Source organism: Stomoxys calcitrans, chromosome 5 (genome assembly GCF_963082655.1).
Source record: "Stomoxys calcitrans chromosome 5, idStoCalc2.1, whole genome shotgun sequence".
In the NCBI taxonomy this organism is placed as follows: domain Eukaryota; kingdom Metazoa; phylum Arthropoda; class Insecta; order Diptera; family Muscidae; genus Stomoxys; species Stomoxys calcitrans.
The window spans coordinates 59,829,439-59,848,205 of NC_081556.1; positions in this window are offsets into that span (position 1 = coordinate 59,829,439).

Below are 18,767 nucleotides of genomic sequence, written 5' to 3' on the forward strand. Positions count from 1 at the left end.
CCAAAATAACCAAGTCTTACCAACTTTAAAGGTTATCGCATAAAAATAGCCATCGTACGCAAATTACCGTGGACAAACAGACAGTCGGATATAGGTATATCGAATCAGAAAGTAATTCTAAGTCGTTCCTCATTTATATGGGTATACCTCTCTTCCTCCGGGTATAACACACAATTGCACTAAGAATAATACACCATAGTAGTAATGTTATGGTATAGCTAAATTCTTGGCTATGGCATTAAATTATATTTGCTCTATATCTTTCTGAAATCCGTACATTTGATAAAACAGCCTATACATTTCGTTTTGCAGCGACACTCTAAGTGGACTTAGTGATGTACTGTCTGTCTGTATACTGAAAAAATTTTAATTGAAGTATTGAATTAACATCGATCTAGAACTTCTCAAGACCCCGCCATGGGATAACTATGAGCACCACATAGGCTGGAACTTTGAGCTCCAATCTGTCTGTCTGTGGAAAGCACGCTAACTTTAGAAGAAGAAAAGCGAGGCACTTGAAATTTCACATAAATAATTGTTATCAGTGTAGGTTGGTTGAGAGAGGGCCCTATCGGTTCATGTTTCGATATAGCTGCCATATAAACCGTTCTTTTATCTTGGCTTCCTGAGGCTCTAGACAGCGCAATACTTATCCAACTTGTATGAGGAATTTTGTTATGACTTCCAGCAATTATGCCAAGTATGTTCACAATCAGTTCATAACGTGATTTAGTTGCCATATAAACCTATGTCGGATCTTGACTTCTTGAGTCTCTAGAGAGTGCAATTAAATATTATCCGATTTGGCTATAATTTTGCATAAAGTCTTTTGGTTTGATTTTCAACAACTATAGTATAGTATAGTCCAAATCGGTTTATAATCTAATATAGCTCCCATATAAAATGATTTCCCAATTATACCTCTTGAGCCTGTAAAGCCTTTCCGATTTGACTGAAATTTTGTGCAACAACTTTGTCTATGAACTTCAGCATGAGCGCCAAGTATGTTCTGAATCGATCTACCGATCTCCCGAGATTACTTTTTGAGCCTCTATGGGCGTAATTCCTATCTGATTTGGCTGAAATTTTGCACAATGACTACTATTATGGTCTCCAACATCCAAACCATGTATGGTTCGAATCGGTTCATAACCAGAAATGGCTCCAATAGCATGGTAACTTTTATTCATTATCCTTTGTTAGCCTATAAAGAGATACTGGGCAAGGAACCTGACAAATGCGATCCATAGTGGGGGGTATATAAGATTCGGCCCGGCCGATTTTACATGTTTGCCCTAACATTGCTTTAACTGTGACTCATTCGACTTAGTCAAGCAAATACATGGAAAACATTGAAAGCAACAGCTATTCAGTTTGTTTGTTCTTAGTGCTAATCGTGTATTATCATGGCGCCGCAGGTGAATAAAATAAAACAACTAAAAAGGCGTTTAGTTCGGCCGGGTCGCCTCGGGTATATATGTAAACCACCTTTCGTCACAATACGGTGAAAAATGCATACCTTATGTCACATAGCAGCTATGCTGAAATATGTTCCGATTTGGACCAAATACTAATAAGTTCAAGTCATTGTTCAATTGCGTATAACAAAATATTGGTCTTTTTAGTAGCTATATCTAAAAATACACCGATCTGAACCATATACGACACTGATGTCAAAAAGCCTAATATAAATCACTGCGTCAAATTTCAGTGAAATGCACCTTTTATGGGCCTAAGACCTTATATCGAGATACGGCAGCTATAACGAAATCTGTACCGATTTGGGCCAAGTTTCGGAAAAATGTCGAAGAGCCTAACGGATCTCAATGTCCCAAATTTCGGCGAAATCGTACAATAAATGCGCCTTTTGTGGGCCTCAGACCTTAAATCGGCGAATCGCTCTATATGGGGGCCATATCAAGATATAGTCCCATGTAGCCCATCTTCGAACTTAACCTGCTTATGGACAAAAAAGAATCTGTGCGAAGTTTCAGCGCCATATATCTGTTTTTAAGGACTAGTGTGATTTCAACAGACAGACGGACGGACATGGCTAGATCGTCTTAGATATTTTACGCTAATAAAGAATATATATACTTTATAGGGTCGGAAATGTATATTTCGATGTGTTGCAAACGGAATGACAAAATGAATATACCCCCATCCTTCGGTGGTGGGTATATTTACCAAATATTGGCCGATCTTCATATTCCACTTCTTGAAACTCTGAACAGCGTAGTTACCACCCAATTTAGCTGAAATTTCGCAAGTATAGCCCAAATTGGTCTGTAACATGATATAGCACCCATGCCGGTTTACGTATCGGACCCGAAGGACCCGATGGAATCCTTCATCGGCAAGGGCTACCGCCTCAGTGTGCAACACACTACTCAACAACAGCAACAATTTATATAAACCGATCGCCCGATTCGAATTTTTGAGCCACTGCAGGGCCCAATGCTTATCCAATTTTGCTAAAACCTTAAACGTCGCATTTTTTTATGTATCTCCTATTATCTGAAAACGCCATTCAAAGAACGTGTCAAATGCGATGCATGGTGAAGGTTCAATCTGGCCGAACAGTTTTATTTTCAACAAGTAAAAGCGTGCTAAGTTCGGCCGGGTTTATATCGGTTTATATGGCAGCTATATCAAAACATGGACCAATTTGGCCCATTTACAATCCCAACTGACCTACACTAACAAGAAGTATTTGTGCAAAGCGGCTACCTTTACTCCTTCGAAAGTTAGCGTGTTTTCGACAGACAGACGGACAGACGGACGGACGCACAGACAGGCGGACATGACGATACTTTATGGGGTCTCATATGCATATTTCGGGGTGTTACAATCAAAATGACGAAATTAGTATTCCCCCATCGTATCGTATGGTAGGGTATAACAAGATCTGAATATTGGCAGTTAAGCAATTAAAAACGATTCATGTTGGTTTGCTTGTGTTTAAATGCCTTAGCTTAAGTCAAGTAAAGTAATTTAGAATTTTTTTGTTTGCTTTTGCTGTTGCTTTAACGTTACTTTAAATATTTCATATTCATAGTTAAGGAACCAGTACAAACACTGGATTTCAACTTCTCTAGAACCCGTTCTTCTAGAAATTCGCCTAATTCTTTGAAATGAGAATATCGGCAATATAAAGACACAATACACAATATGTCTATGTACAATTTATCGCCACTCATTTGTCGTTGGCGACAAACTATTCAGCTCAACTAATGTACATAATATGTTTAAACTTAATTTAACAAACATATTGGCAAAATGCCATTAGGCTCTTTGGCTATACGTATGACAGAAAATCAGCCATGATAATTTTTGATGCATTTTTTACTCATCAACAAAGCTCAAGTGGTGAGATTACATTGGATTTTTAATCTTCGCAAAATTGTTGATGTTGAGCGATTGTAAATAATTCATTGGCATGGAAATTATTCATATATTGGTCAAGTGTATCCACACAAACAGTCGATGGCGGAAATTTAATTTCAGTTTGGCTTTTTTGAGGCTTATTCAAATGTAATTAAAATGTCTGCTTTTTCCCAGTTTTATATTTGCTTTCTAATATATGCGATGGCAAAATATTTATAATTTTAATCATACATATTTATTTTAACAAAAAATGCAACAATGCCCTCATGCACCCATGCACAGACGCCTGTGGTTTGGTAATAAATAATAATTAAATAGAATTAATTTCAAGTACGAAATTGATTTCGCCTATAACACCACACACAGTGGTTTAATAACAATAATAACATCTTTTGTGTCGAAGGCGATGACACAATAGGGGTGGGGAGGAGGGATGTACAATTTCTCGCCACGGCATCAGTGGCTGCGAACAAAAGTCTGATATCCTGTTTGCAAATATTATCATTGAGTTGTAATTGCCCTATGCAGGACTGCAAAAGGTCCTAGCGGTGTGATTTATTCCCATCTGGCTGGCGGTGTGTTGGCTCGACTCATGTGGATTATGAAATTAATATATTTTAATTGGTTTTAATTTATTTAAATTAATTCACCGCATTAATAAGCCAATGTCAACGATGTCAACGGAAATAATAATTTTGCATATTTTATGTACGCTGCGGACTAATTGTGAATGCAGCGTTAAAAAACATACTTAATTCATGTAAAACAACACATGTTTGTCTGTTTGATAACAACTACCATAACAAGAACACAAACAAGCCACATACATACAAACCTTTTTGTGCAAACATCATTGTACCCTGTACACACATCAGTGGTGGAAACAAGGGGTCCAAACGCCTATAGGTGGGCTTTATCTTTCAAAGGATACTTTTTATAAAGGGTGATTTTTTTGAGGTTAGGATTTTCATGCATTAGCATTTGACAGATCACATGGGATTTCAGACATGGTGTCAAAGAGAAAGATGCTCAGTATGCTTTGACATCTCATCATGAATAGACTTACTAACGAGCAACGCTTGCAAATCATTGAATTTTATTACCAAAATCAGTGTTCGGTTCGAAATGTGTTCATTCACCGTAACGTTGCGTCCAACAGCATCTTTGAAAAAATACGGTCCAATGATTCCACCAGCGTACAAACCACACCAAACAGTGCATTTTTCGGGATGCATGGGCAGTTCTTGAACGGCTTCTGGTTGCTCTTCACTCCAAATGCGGCAATTTTGCTTATTTACGTAGCCATTCAACCAGAAATGAGCCTCATCGCTAAACAAAATTTGTCAAAATTTGAACACATTTCGAACCGAACACTGATTTTGGTAATAAAATTCAATGATTTGCAAGCGTTGCTCGTTAGTAAGTCTATTCATGATGAAATGTCAAAGCATACTGAGCATCTTTCTCTTTGACACCATGTCTGAAATCCCACGTGATCTGTCAAATACTAATGCATGAAAATCCTAACCTCAAAAAAATCACCCTTTACAAAATATGTACATTGCATTGCCGATTGGAATACAGCAAGAGTAACTTGATGGGAAATATGTCGAAAACATTGTCGAAAATTGATGGTTAACATATTAGCGGCCCATCGTGGTAAATATATCGGTGTTTGGATATCTACTCTACTGGTTCAGATTTGGATACAGCTGCCATATAGACCGATCTCCCGATTGAAGGTCTTAGTCCCACAAAAGGCGCATTTATTGTACGATGTCGCCGAAATTTGGGACGGTGAGTTGTGTTAGGCCCTTCAACATTCCTCTTCAATTTGACCAAGATCGGTCTAGATTTGAGTATAGCTGCCATATAGATCGATCTCTCGATTTAAGGTCTTGGGCCCATAAAAGGCGCATTTGTTATGCGATTTCGCCGAAATTTGGGAAGTGAGTGTTAGGCTATTCGGCTATTCGACAGACAGTGTTAGGCTATTCGGTATACGTGTCCTATATGGTTCAGATCGGTCTATATTTGGATATAGCTACCCAGAAGGCCAATAGGTGGCATAAATTATGCATTTTTCCCGGGATTATGACGAAAGGTGGTGTAAATATAAACCCGAAGTGGTGTGTTTCCAAAGTTCGGCCCAGCCCGGAACTTAACGCCTGTGTTGTTTGTTCCGTTTGCAACATTCCGTTTTGTCATTCCGTTTGCAACACTTCGAAATATCCATTTCCGACGCTATAAATTAAATATATGGAGGCCACCGTAACGCAGAAGTTAGCAAGTTCGCCTATAACGCTGAACTCCTGTGTTCGAATCTCGGCGAGACCATTAGAAAAATTTTCAGTGGTGGTTTTCCTCTCCTAATGCTGGCAACATTTGTGAGGTACTATGCCCTGTAAAACTTCTCTGCAAAAAGGTGTCACACTGCGGCACGCTGTTCGGGCTCGGCTAGAAAAAGGAGGTCCCTTATCATTGAGCTTAAAACTTGAATCGGACTGCACTCATTGATATGTGAGAAGTTTGCCCCTGTTCCTTAGTGGAATGTTCATGGGCACCATTTTTGCAAAGTATATATATTCATGATCGTCGTAAAAATCTAAGACTATCTAGTCCGTCCGTCTGTCTGTTGAAATCACCCTACAGTCTTTAACAAGTAAAAAGATATAAAGTTTGGCCGTGCCAAACTTTGGATACCCACCACCTCAGGTATATATGTAAACCTCATTTCGTCACAATCCAGTGAAAATTGGATAACTTAAGCACCCAATTTCGGCACGGACATTAAGTGGTCTAATATATATATATATCACTATTTAATTTTGTAGAACAAAATATTGGTCTTTTTGGCAGATATATCTAATTATAAACCGATCTGAACCATATTAAGGCCTTATATCGTGAGGCTCAGAAAACTCACTGTTTCAAATTTCAGTGAAATCGGGTAATATATAAAGCTTTTATGGGCTTCAGTCCCCTTATCGGTCTATATAGCAGCTATATCTAAATATATTCCGATCAGAACCATATTTAGGTCGGATGTTGGGAGGTCTTAACCTACTCACTGTTTCAAATTTCAGCAAAATCGTGTAATTTGGCTTCAGACCCTTTATCGGGAGATCGTTCTATATGGCAGCTATATCTTAATATAGTCCGATCTAATCCATATTTAAGTCAGATGACGGGAAGCTTACAACTGCGCACTATTCCAAATTTCTGCGAAATCGGATAAAAAATTAAAATTTTATGGCCTTCAGACCCTTTATCGGGAGTTCGGTCTATATAGCAGCTATATCTAAATATAGTCCGATGTGAACCATATTTGGATCAGATGTCGGGAGGCTTAAAATAACCCACTGTTGCAAATTTCAGCGAAATTGGGTAATAATTAAAGCTTTTTATGTTCTTCAGACCATTTATCGGGAGGTCGATCTACATGATAGCTATATCTAAATATAGTCCGATCTGAACCATATTTGGGTCAGTTGTCGGAAGCCTTAAACTACTCACTGTTTCAAATTTCATCAAAATCGGATTTTATGGGATATAGCAGCTGTATCCAAATATGGTCCGATTTGGTCCCGTTCAAGAACTTGACCAGCGTGCATCAAAAAGCCGTATCTGTGCCAAATTTCAGCTCAACATCTCAATTTTTGAAGGTTCTAAAGTGATTACAAGTGACGGACAGCCGGATAGACGGACAGACACGAGGACGTCGTTAAATCGTCTTAGAATTTTACGACGATCCGAAATATATATACTTTGTAGGGTCGGAAATTGATATTTCGATGTGTTGCAAACGGAATGACTAAATGAATGTACCTCCTATCCTACGGTGGTGGGTATAAAAATGGGTAATGACAGGTCACTCAATACATCAATACATCCTATAAATTTTTTATATATTTGGATAAGAATTTCTTTGTAGTCAAATCGAGAGAGATAGATTTCTATGTGGGAGCTATATCAGGTTATTGTTATGGCGCATGTAATACTAAGGCCAATGCAGTATTTATGAATGGAAATGCTACAAAATAATGGAATGTTCTTTTTAGATTTTTTGATAGACCTAAACAGAATACGATATATAATACATAGATGCTTGAGCCAAATGGTATAAAAATTGAAGAAAAACAAGAGATATTTTTCTTTCAACAATTACCAATTACTTATTTGTTTTAATAAACAATAACATTTTGATCTGAAGCATTGGCGATATTCACTGCATTTTGGCGATAAAAAATAGTATGGCTAGTTATTTTTCTGACGATATGTCAAAAATCTTCATAGGGTAATGTTGGCAAAGCAAATTTAATTTTTTTCTGACCAGTGAAAAAAATTGAGTATATTTACATTTATATTTGGCATAAGCTCTAAGCCTTAAATTGAAAGGCCTTAAAAATTGCTGCAATGCTTTCCCATACTCGCCAGCATGCATTGTTTTTCCCTAAAGGCCGTATAAAATCGCTTATAATGGGCGAAATAATGGCAATATAAATTAGATACATTTTATCTGTGGTTATTGGTTAAACACCATAATTCACTAAAGAAATGGAAGAGAGATTGTGTCCAATGCGAGTGTCCACTTCTTTTTGTGGTCGTATATTCGTAATAGCGAATTATTAGAATTATTTTTAAGAATTTAGTTGTGCTAGTTATGCGAGAGGTGTACTGTCTCCTTTACTTTGGAATATAGTCATTAACAATATATTATTGTCTCTGAAAAAAAAATGTGTAAAAGTGGTCGCGTATGCTGAGCAATTGCGGTTAGGGGAAGTTTACCAGCACTCTAAGAGATATACTTCAGGAAACTCAACAAGCAACATAGAAGTGGACTACCGAAAGTGGTCTAGACGTTAATCCATGCAAGACAGAAGTAGTTCTTACCAACTCCTGTGTCACCTGTCTACTTGCGAGAAGAGAATGATCCATTTACTGATGGCGCAAAACCCCTCTGTGTTTTGCTGGGCAGGAAATTGAACTTTAAATCCAACATTTTGGATAGGGCAAGAAAGGCAACTCTTGCTCTATATTCCTGCAAGAAAGCAATTGGCAAAATTTGCGGGTGTAGACCGCGCGTCATGCACTGGGAATATACTGCTGTTGTTTGACCTATAATGCTATATTGTATTTAGGTCTGGTGGACGGCGCTTTAAAAGTCCCCCTACTGTTCAATAGTCAACCGGATTCAAATGATGGCTTGTTTATGCATCACAGCTGCACTGAGGATGACACCATCTGATGCACTTAGTTTAATTCTACATCTAAAGCCTCTGAACATTGTGGCTAGAAAAACTGCTGTGCCCACTGCCGTGAGGTTAAGGGAGCTTGCTCTTTGGTCATGTGGCGGCTACGGACACTGTGTTATCCTTGATACAATGTCCGATGTTCCAGGCAGTGTGGATTAGACCCTCCTTAAGCCGCTTTTTGATGAAAAATAGAACCGATAGGAACTACGATATCTTCTATGTCGATGCTTCAAAACTAGACCAGATGGGCTTTGCGGTATACTCTAACAATTTAGAATTCCCGACCACTACAGTGTGTATCAAGCAGCGACCCTTGTAATTGAGGATGTAGTGGAATGGCTAATATATAATTTCATAACGACTATTGACACAATTATATTTTCAGGTAGCCATTAAATCCCTGTCGCAGATCTCTCAACGAGATGGCTAAACAGTTCAAAATTCTCCTGTTATGGGTGCCGGGCCACAGAGATATCCCATGAATTGTAAAGCAGACGAGCTTGCGAGACTAGGAACTACCTTACACATTCCAGGGAAACTGGAATCTGTGGGTATGCCTCTAGCGACATGAAAGCGAAATTTTCAGGACCAGCCCGGAAGAGCAACGAATGATAGTCACAAATAGGGGCTGTGAGTATTCCAAAACTATGTGGCCTAATCTAGACTTGAAGAGGTCTGCCGCTTTGCTTTCACTGGCTAGAATAGACATCTCAGTCATTGTGTCGGTCATGACCGGTCACTGTCTAATCAGAAAGCACTCAAAAAAGTGAACTCCAAATGAATGAAAATTTACCTAAATGGGAATAAAATTGACCAACTCAGACTAATATTTTATTCACGCACGACTCACGAGACACTCATGACTCATGAAACACTGACGAGCAAATCACGATTCACGAAGTACACAAGAGACACTTACGACTTACGAGACGCTCCACTACGGGAAATTGGACAGATCCCATACCTGTCAGGAGATAGGTCCTTTGGTGATAAAGAACGGTCCCAGTTGTCGTCCCCTTCAATGGAAAATATCTATCACTTTTATAAGGTTTTGTTGCTCGAGGTGTCGAATTGCCACCATTCTAACACTGAATGATAGTTCTTGGGATATGAAAGGATGAGTATACTTTGCAAGTATTTTTAAGAAATAATTAAGATTTATAAGTTATGACAATTGAAACTATTCATTCCCTGTAGGATATGTCCTTTGACAGGAAACTAATTCTTCAGTTTGGGACCGGTATATTTGGGGAAATTGACTACATATTTCCCGAAGGGTCACGACTGACGAGAAAATCACGACTTACTAAGGGTTCTTCTGATGGCAGGAGGATTTGACGGTATTCTTATCCAGAAACCATGGGTATGTACATGAATAATTCGTGGGCAAAGTATTCCTGAACTTAAGCTACTCAGGGGTACGGGGAATGGGAGACAGAGCCTGTATTCTTGCAAAGAGTAGTCTTAATGCTTTCCTTCTTCCTTCGCTAAGCACTGGATGTTCAGTAGTAGCCATGAGCAAATCCAGTTCAGCTTTCTGGGCGGGGCTTAAACCCTTTGCAATAAAATTTGAAAATTTTGAAGAATTCGTCTGAGGCCACTAAGCTAGCAAAAATCCTATCCTCGAGGCCTATTACGGTGGGATGTATTCAGAAGTCAGAGAATGCATAGACAATATCTAGTGAAGAAATACTATAATTACTCGTTGATACACATTTCCCGGGAAAGTCTGCAACGGATAACGTGGCGCCAGAGGAGGTTGTCACTGGTATGCATTTGTCTGAGCCGAAAGTCCTTTGGAAGAATACGATAGGCAAAAATCCTCATATTGGAATATCAGGCCGTGCGGTTGCAGATGATTCAATACCGCCCAACAAATAGGGCGCAGGAGACGAGACAATCACCGTCTCCCTAAATATTTGGAAGACTAGGATAAGCCAAGATCCTAATACTGAAACAACAGGCAGTGCAGGGGCGGGAGACCTAACGAAGAGGCACCCGACGACGGACCCATCACCGACTCCACGTTACGGAAGACTAGCAAAGGTAAATATCCTGATATTGAAGGCAGCGTAGTGACAGAAGTCTCAATGCAGACTAACGAACAGGGAGCTGACGATCACCTACTTCCAAGAAACCCATTTACTTAAGATTTGGAAGGCTAGGATAGGCAAAGATTCTAGTATTGGAACATCAGGCAGTACAGGGAATGGAAACAATACATACACCCAATACAGATGGAACCATTACCGACTGTAGAAGAAGTCGGAAGACTAGACTAGGCAAACAACCTAAAACGATGACATCAGGCAGTGCAGTGACAGGAAAGTCAATGCAGTCTAAAGAACAGGGAGCAGGCGATGAGATCATCATCAGATAAACCTACACCGAGCGAGACTGCTACACACACTCTGATGGAGAAAAACATCAAGGGCAAGATTCATATCACCTTAATTCGGGAGCCATGGACGACCCGGAACAAAGTTTCTGGATTGAACCATATCAACTACCAATTATTCTATGTAAACACTGAACTTAAATTATATATTCTCCCCAGTGTTGTCAACGTGGGCAACAATGATGAGACAGAAGGACGGTGGAGCATACTTTATCTGCCTCTCGACCCTGCGACACCGCCACCCACGTCGGAGCTGCTGGTGAGGAAAGCAAAACAGATAGGAAATTCAGTACTTATAGGGTACGATGCGAACTCTCACCACATTTCGCGGGATAGCACCAACACTAATAAGCGGGGCTAAGTCCTGGCAGAATTCTTGAATACTAGTGACCTTATAACACTTGATATTGGTAACACCGCTACCTTTGTTAATAGGATTTTGGAGGGGGTTTTAGATGTGATAATATGTTCGCAACATTTAATCGATTATCAGACCATCGCTACATTAGGTTTAGTATAGCACGGCCAGCGCCGAATCCGATAAGGTTCCGGAATAAGTTGAAAACCAACTGGACAAAATTAGGAAGACTACTCAGAAGAAGATTTGGGCACTCGAGATTAAGCGGAGGCAGCCACTGCGGCTATGAGACTTAAGGCGATGGGAGAATGGATTGAAGATGGGAGCAGATCACACCATCATGGTATAATCGAGGTGACGCTAGGAAGCCTGCAAGGAATGGAAGAGGTTTCCGATTGGATACCTGAGACGACACTTCTATCAGCGGCACAGTTTTGGATGACGGAACCCTAGTATTGTCATCTGAAAGACCACGTTACACGGATGGATCAAATAGGAAAGAGTGTGCCTGAGGGTCTTCATTGAGAACCCAGGGACTGAGATCTGTTTTAGGCTGCCTGTCCATAATACGATTCTGCAGGCGAAGATCCAGGCGATCACGGAATGCTTGTGGTGTTATCGCCAGGACATCGAGTATGAACATATTTACGGACAGTAAAATGGCCATATGGGCAATAACAAACAAGACGATAAGATCACGAACAGTCTTGGAATGAAAGAAGGAGATTAACACCTTCTCAGAATGATACGAACCGCATCTTTTGGGTGACGGGCCATAACGGAGTAAGGGGGCTTTCATTCAGATTTGGCGGTGAAGGCCAGAAGACTGCCGTCAATAAACTTGGTTAACCGAAGCCTTTCGGGTCGAAGCAGTCCGACTTAAGGGAGTGGGCGACGAATGCGCATGCAACATTGTGGAACAGCGAAACGGTCGGTAGGACGGCGAAAATCCTATGGGGGGATCCAGATTGTGAGAAGACGACGCTATTACTGAAAGATAGTACGAAGGAGGTCAGTATAGCTATTTGTATCATAACGGGACACATAGGACTACGAGCTTACTTATGTAAAATCGATGCGGGAAGATGATGAGACGTTGGAGTATTTCGTATGTCATTGCCCGGCTTTCGCGGCTAACAGACACCGGTACTTAGGTGGGGACACCATATCAGACATGAACCAACTTGTATCGGGCTATACACCGATTCAGACCATAATAAACACGTATGTTGATGGTCATAAGAGAATCCGTCGTACAAAATTTCAGGCAAATCGGATAATAATTGCGACCTCTAGAGGCTCAAGAAGTCAAGATCCAAAATCTGTTTATATGGCAGCTATATCAGGTTATGAACCGATTTGAACCGTACTTGGCACAGTTGTTGGATATCATAACAAAATACGTCGTGCAAAAGGAAAACCATACCACACGAAGGGGAGAGATTTTCGTGTTATTAATCTGTCATCTTTTAAGCTCAAGACTCTAGTCAGGTTGGTAGAAACATATCATAGGGCAAAGATCCAGATAGCCTTTCGCCGCAACAGCACGCAGCAGCTTCACGGCCTAGACGCCAATCCCATGGCAGCCGGTTGTAGGTACCGGATTGACCCCCGATGGATTCCTTCATCGGAAAGGGGTGCCTCCTCCGTGTACAACACACTGCACCAACTACAAGAACGACCTAGTCGTCTAAGTAGAGGATTCTCTCGCTGTCAAGGAATATACAATGGTAGCATTTCTTGACATTGAAGATGCTTTCAATAATGTAAAACCGACGTCAATCATGAGTGGGATGGAGTTTTAAGGTATCCACACTACCGTAAAAATGTTAATAACTAAAAGACTTAAAGCATCGCGGCGGGCTTGGGATCTGTAGATCTAATAAGATGGGCCGGCAGTGGAACACCACATGGAGGTGTACTGTCTTCTCTACTTTGCAATATAGCCATTACCAATATGTTATTGTCTCTCTCTATTACGGTCAGGGAAAATTGTCAAGTCTAGGAAACGAAATTTGTCTAGGCGTAAATCCGTGCAAGACAGAAGTAGTTCTTTTCAGTACAAGCATCTGTCTCATTGTGAGGAGAGAAGGAAACATATTGGAAAGGGCAAGAAAGGCAACTCTTGCCCTTACATCTGCAAGGGAGCCATTGACAAAAGTTAGGGGATTTAAACCGCGTGTTAGTATAAGTTGTCTACAGTTGCCAAGCCTATAATACTATATGGTGTTGTGGTATGGTGACCTGCTCTTCAAAAGTCCACCTACTGTTTAATAGTCAACCGGATCTAAAAAATGGCTTGTTTGAGCATCACAGCCACACTGAAGACGACATCGTTTGATACACTGAAATTAATGCTACACCAAATGCTTCTGGAAAATTGCTGCGACCACTGCTATGAAGTTAAGGGTGCTTACTCTTTGGTTATGTGGCGGCTACAGACGCTGTGTTACCCTCGATAAAATATCCAATATTGCACGCAGTGTGGATTCCACATAGCCTGAACCGCTTTTTGATAAAAATAATGTACCACATTTCCTGATAGAAGCCATTGGAACTACAATACCGTGGTAATAGAAGTTACATAGACTTTTATACGGATGGTTCCAAACTAGACGAACAGGTGGACTTTGGGATCTACTCTGAAGAACTGGTCATATCGAGAAGGTTTGACCACTGCAGAGTGTATCAAGCGGAGATCCTTACAAATTAAAGAAGAATGGAATGGCTAAGATATAATGTCACGACGATTGGAATAAATATTTTTTTGGACAGCCAGGCAGCCATTAAATCCCCTAATCTAGACTTGAAGAGGTATTCAGCTATGCTGTCACTAGCTAAAATAGATGTCTCAGTCATGGTGTCTGTCATGACAGGTCACTGTCTAATCGGAAAACATGCTGACATATTGAAGGTTGCTTGTAGCGACTTTTGCAGAAGCTGTGAGGACGGCGAGGAAGAAGAGACTATAGAACAACTGCTGCGTGTGAATCCCGTTCTGAATGGTTCGACGGGGGGAACTGGAAGGCATCTTCCTTGTCTTGTTCCTGTGGTATCACATAGATGAAAACGTCTGAGTGAGTCGCATGGCAAATCGTCACTTTAACCTCACCTTCGTTACGACTTTCATCAATCGCATTAAGTATGGTCTTAATCAGTTTAAAATTTTAGCGGAATCCATGTTAGTGGGTTTCCGAGACTCGGCCCGGCACAACTTAGCAAGTTTTTACTTGTTTTTAATTAAAATAAACTTTGTGTTCAGCAATACTACCTGTACTGGGTCTTAACTTTTTATAGTAAAATTTTTTTGGATGTAAGTGTGTGTACATGAAACATAAGATGCAAATTTTTTGGTATTTCAGTTAATTTGGCCACTAACGAATTTTTACCATAAATCACAAAAACAAAAACATTAACCATAGTAATAACAACACAACTTAATTTGAATTTGTCCAAAGAATCGATTAGCAATTTGGAGGGCAAGCAAAGAACAAGGAGGAGAACAACGAAGGCAACCATAACCAGGCAATCATTTACCCATTCATGCTACCAACAGATCCGGAATTCAGCCATCTGTCCATTCAAAGCACACAAACTGCTGAAGATATATATTCCAGATACATTTGCATCATAAATGTTATTAAAACTTAAATGTTCTTGTTGCCCTACCGTTTTATGTGCTGACGGTCGTCCTTGGAACAGCGAGCAGAAAGACAAGCATCGTACGTGAGGTAATTTTAGGGTTGTAACGCCAAATTATGGGAGACAAACATCCGCAGAAACACATTCACAAATCCTGTTTCACATGTACTGAATAGAATGGCCGTATCAATAGATTCGATTATACAATGAGCGTCGAAATTGGTCACATAACCTGCCTTGGACTTATCATCAGTGGTGAAAACGTCCACAGCTTAATTTTGGAAGCCATACGATGCACGTGAAATACACTACACCTGTCCTACAACTATTATAGGTCACTGTAGCTCTAACATTGAAATGAAATTAGACATTAAAAACTAAACCGATTTCGGCAAAGGATGTTAAATAAATCGTACCAATTTTATTCAGATCATTAGAATATTGGAATTAATACGACCTCGTAATCGTACATTGGATGACTCATATATTTGGAAACTTTATCCAAATCCAAGCTATGATGAAACTTAGCAGAAGTACTCGGACGGATATTTAAATAATCTGTAAAAAAGTTTTTTTCAGTTGGAAGCTATGACCCTCATAAATGTTAATCGGTGATACATATTAGTATACTAGCCGCTCTGGCCCGCTCTGCTGCGCCATCTTTAACTCTCTAATATCTTTTTAGTCTGTGAATATCGAATTCGTGCCATTGTCCACCTATGACGCTGAACGCATGGGTTCGAATCCAGGCGAGAACATCAGACAAAATTTAAAGCAGTGTTTATCGCCTCTTGATGCTAGCGACATTTGCGACGTATCATGCTATGCCTGGTCATGTAAAAAATTCTCCCCAAAGAAGTGCCGCACTGTGGCACGCCGTTCGGACTCAGCTATAAAAAAGGTCCCATATCATTGAGTTAAAACTTGAATCGGAAAGCACTCATTGATGTGTGAGAAGTTTGCCCCTGCTCGGTTCCAAGCAAATTTTTACTCTACTCCTAAATGCAGTTATTGAGTCCGTTCTAAGCTAAAAATTTTCATGATTGGTCTATATATCTATTTGGCGGATTTTGGGTGGCCCCCGAAACACCGGGCTACAATTATAGAAACCATGTTTTGTTTTTGGTGACTGTAAGAGTGTAAACCCCGAAGGAATGTCGGACGAATCGTATCACAAATCTCCGGAATCTGGCATTTTTAAAAATTAGGTTAATGGGAAGTGCTTTTTAGGGGAAGGATGGCACCTCAGACATTTCGACTCAATTATGGATATGAATTCGTGCTACACTCCCAAATCCCTTTTATTTGGGCTCCATATTGCTATGGTCGTTAAATATGAACCGTTTGGAGGGTGTTATGAAGTACCCCCAAATACTTGGCTCCAAAATAGGAAATCAAATTCCTTTCATTTGAGTCCCATATTGTCATAATGGGTCAATTAACCTATTTGAGGGAGGCAAAACGCCACCTGGACTTGAACGCAAATGTTAATGTCATATTCATATTCTATTCCCAAATACATTTCCATGGCTGTATGGGCCATGGTTGACTAATATGCCCGTTTGGGGGTATTTGGGGTTGGAACCTGATTTTTTATGTCATATTTGTAATCTAATGACGAATACTTGTCATTTGAGTCCAATATTGACATGAACGTCTAATATATCTGTTTAAAGGAGGTTGAGGCTGCACGCTTAGTACTTGAACCAAAATCGTAATACGATATTCGTTTTTCAGTCTCTAATACCTTTCATTTGATAACCATATTATGCCCATCGGTCCACTTTTGGTTTTGGGTGGCTTTTTGGGCTAAGGGGGAGGGTCCGACCCCATCTGATGTCCCAGAATTATATAGCCTACGTTTCCTTCCAGACAAACCTATACAATCTGCGAAAATTGTAAGAAAATTGGTTCAGCCGAGTCCCATATAGTGATAATGGGTTTTATCCCCATTTGGGCCGTTTTTGGGGGATGGCCTGACCCCCTAAACTTCGATCAGTTTGTATGCCAAATTCGAAACCTACACCCGAATACCTTCCATTTGAGCCTCATATTGACATGAACGTTTGATATGTCTGTTTGTGGGAATTTTGCGTGTTTGGTAGGGCGGCCCAATGGGTGCTTAGAATCGAATTTTAATACCATATTCGTTTTCTACCACTTTCCAATACCTTAAATTTGGTATCCATATTGTCCCGATCAGACCACTTTTGATTTTGGGTGGTGTTTTTGGTGTAAGCCTATTCCTCCTATCTGACCATATTCGTAATCTACTCCCAAATACCTTTCATTTGAGTCCCATATTGTCATGATCGTCAAATAAACTTATTTTAAGGGGTTTTGGGTCTGGGTCGGCCTGCCAGTTACATGGACTTAATTCATACTCTACTCCTGAATATCTTTCATGTGAATCCCATATTGTCCTGATCGGTCCACTTTTATTTTTGGGTAGTAGTTTTGGGGTAAGGGAGAGGGTCCGCCCCCTCCCGTTATCAAAAAATTATATAGCCTATGTTTCCTTCCAGACCAACCTACACAATCTGTGAAAATTTCAAGGCAATCGGTTCAGCCGTTTTGAGTCTATACGGAACAAAGAAACACGAATTGAATTTTATTTATAAGAAAGAGGATGCTAGCAATCTTTTATTTTGTCCTCAACGAACGAAATGTTTGTTTGGGTTTTTTGTGGTGGGCGGATTCCAGACACTTGCCCTAAATTGGATATCAGATTGATGCACCACTCTTCTCTAGGAGACCTTTTGTCTCAGTCACCTTACATTTTTATTAAGGGAGTTTTAAGGGATAGATGGACCCTAAATAGTTGCGCTAAATTTGGATATCAGATTCCATATAGTGCCATTAGGTCTGCACGTCCGTACCAGCACTTATTATTTCAACGACCCTTTAATAGAGTATCATGTTGCCACGACCTGTCTGTTAAGCCTATTTTGGGTAAAGGACTGCCATCCAGACACTTTGGCTCTTATATAGGTCAGATAGGTCTGTCGTGATCGGTCTACAGGCCACGATGAAGGATGACTTTGGTGTGGGGCGGCTTCTATAAACTTGGTCCCAAAAATGTATAACAGAATCTCAGTCTACTTCTTAAGACCTTTCATTTGAGACCAGCGTTGCCCAGCCCTTTACGATAGCGTTGATGGCTAGTGAGAGGTATTCTCTTTGTTTTAGTCGTTGATGAGACAGTAAAGTATGAACATGTGCAGGGGTATACGCATCGTAGTTTCTGTTTTTATTTTAAAAACAATGACTTTTATTGTTTAAATGCTTGGAAGGTACAAACAAGTATTACATTTTTTATTAATTTATGTTTATTTTTGCAAAGCACTAATCACTCAATTCAAAAGTGATTTTTTTATATATTGAGAGAATAAAATTACTTACAGAGAGTATTTCACTCATACAGTCGAAATCAAATTTTGCCCATGAACACTAAGGAACAGGGGCAAACTTTTTACATATCGATGAGTGCAATCTGCTTCAAGTTAGAGCTCAATGTTAAGGGCCTCCTTTTTAAAGCCGAGTCTGTACGGCGTGCCACAGTGCGACATCTCTTTAGAGAGAAGTGTTTACATGGCTTAGTACCACACAAATGTTGCCAGCATTAGGTCACATTTTCATTTTGTACACCGCTGTTTGACATTCACTTTGTACTGTTAGACAAACATCTTAGATATCATTGGTCAACATTAAGTATCTTATTCATACT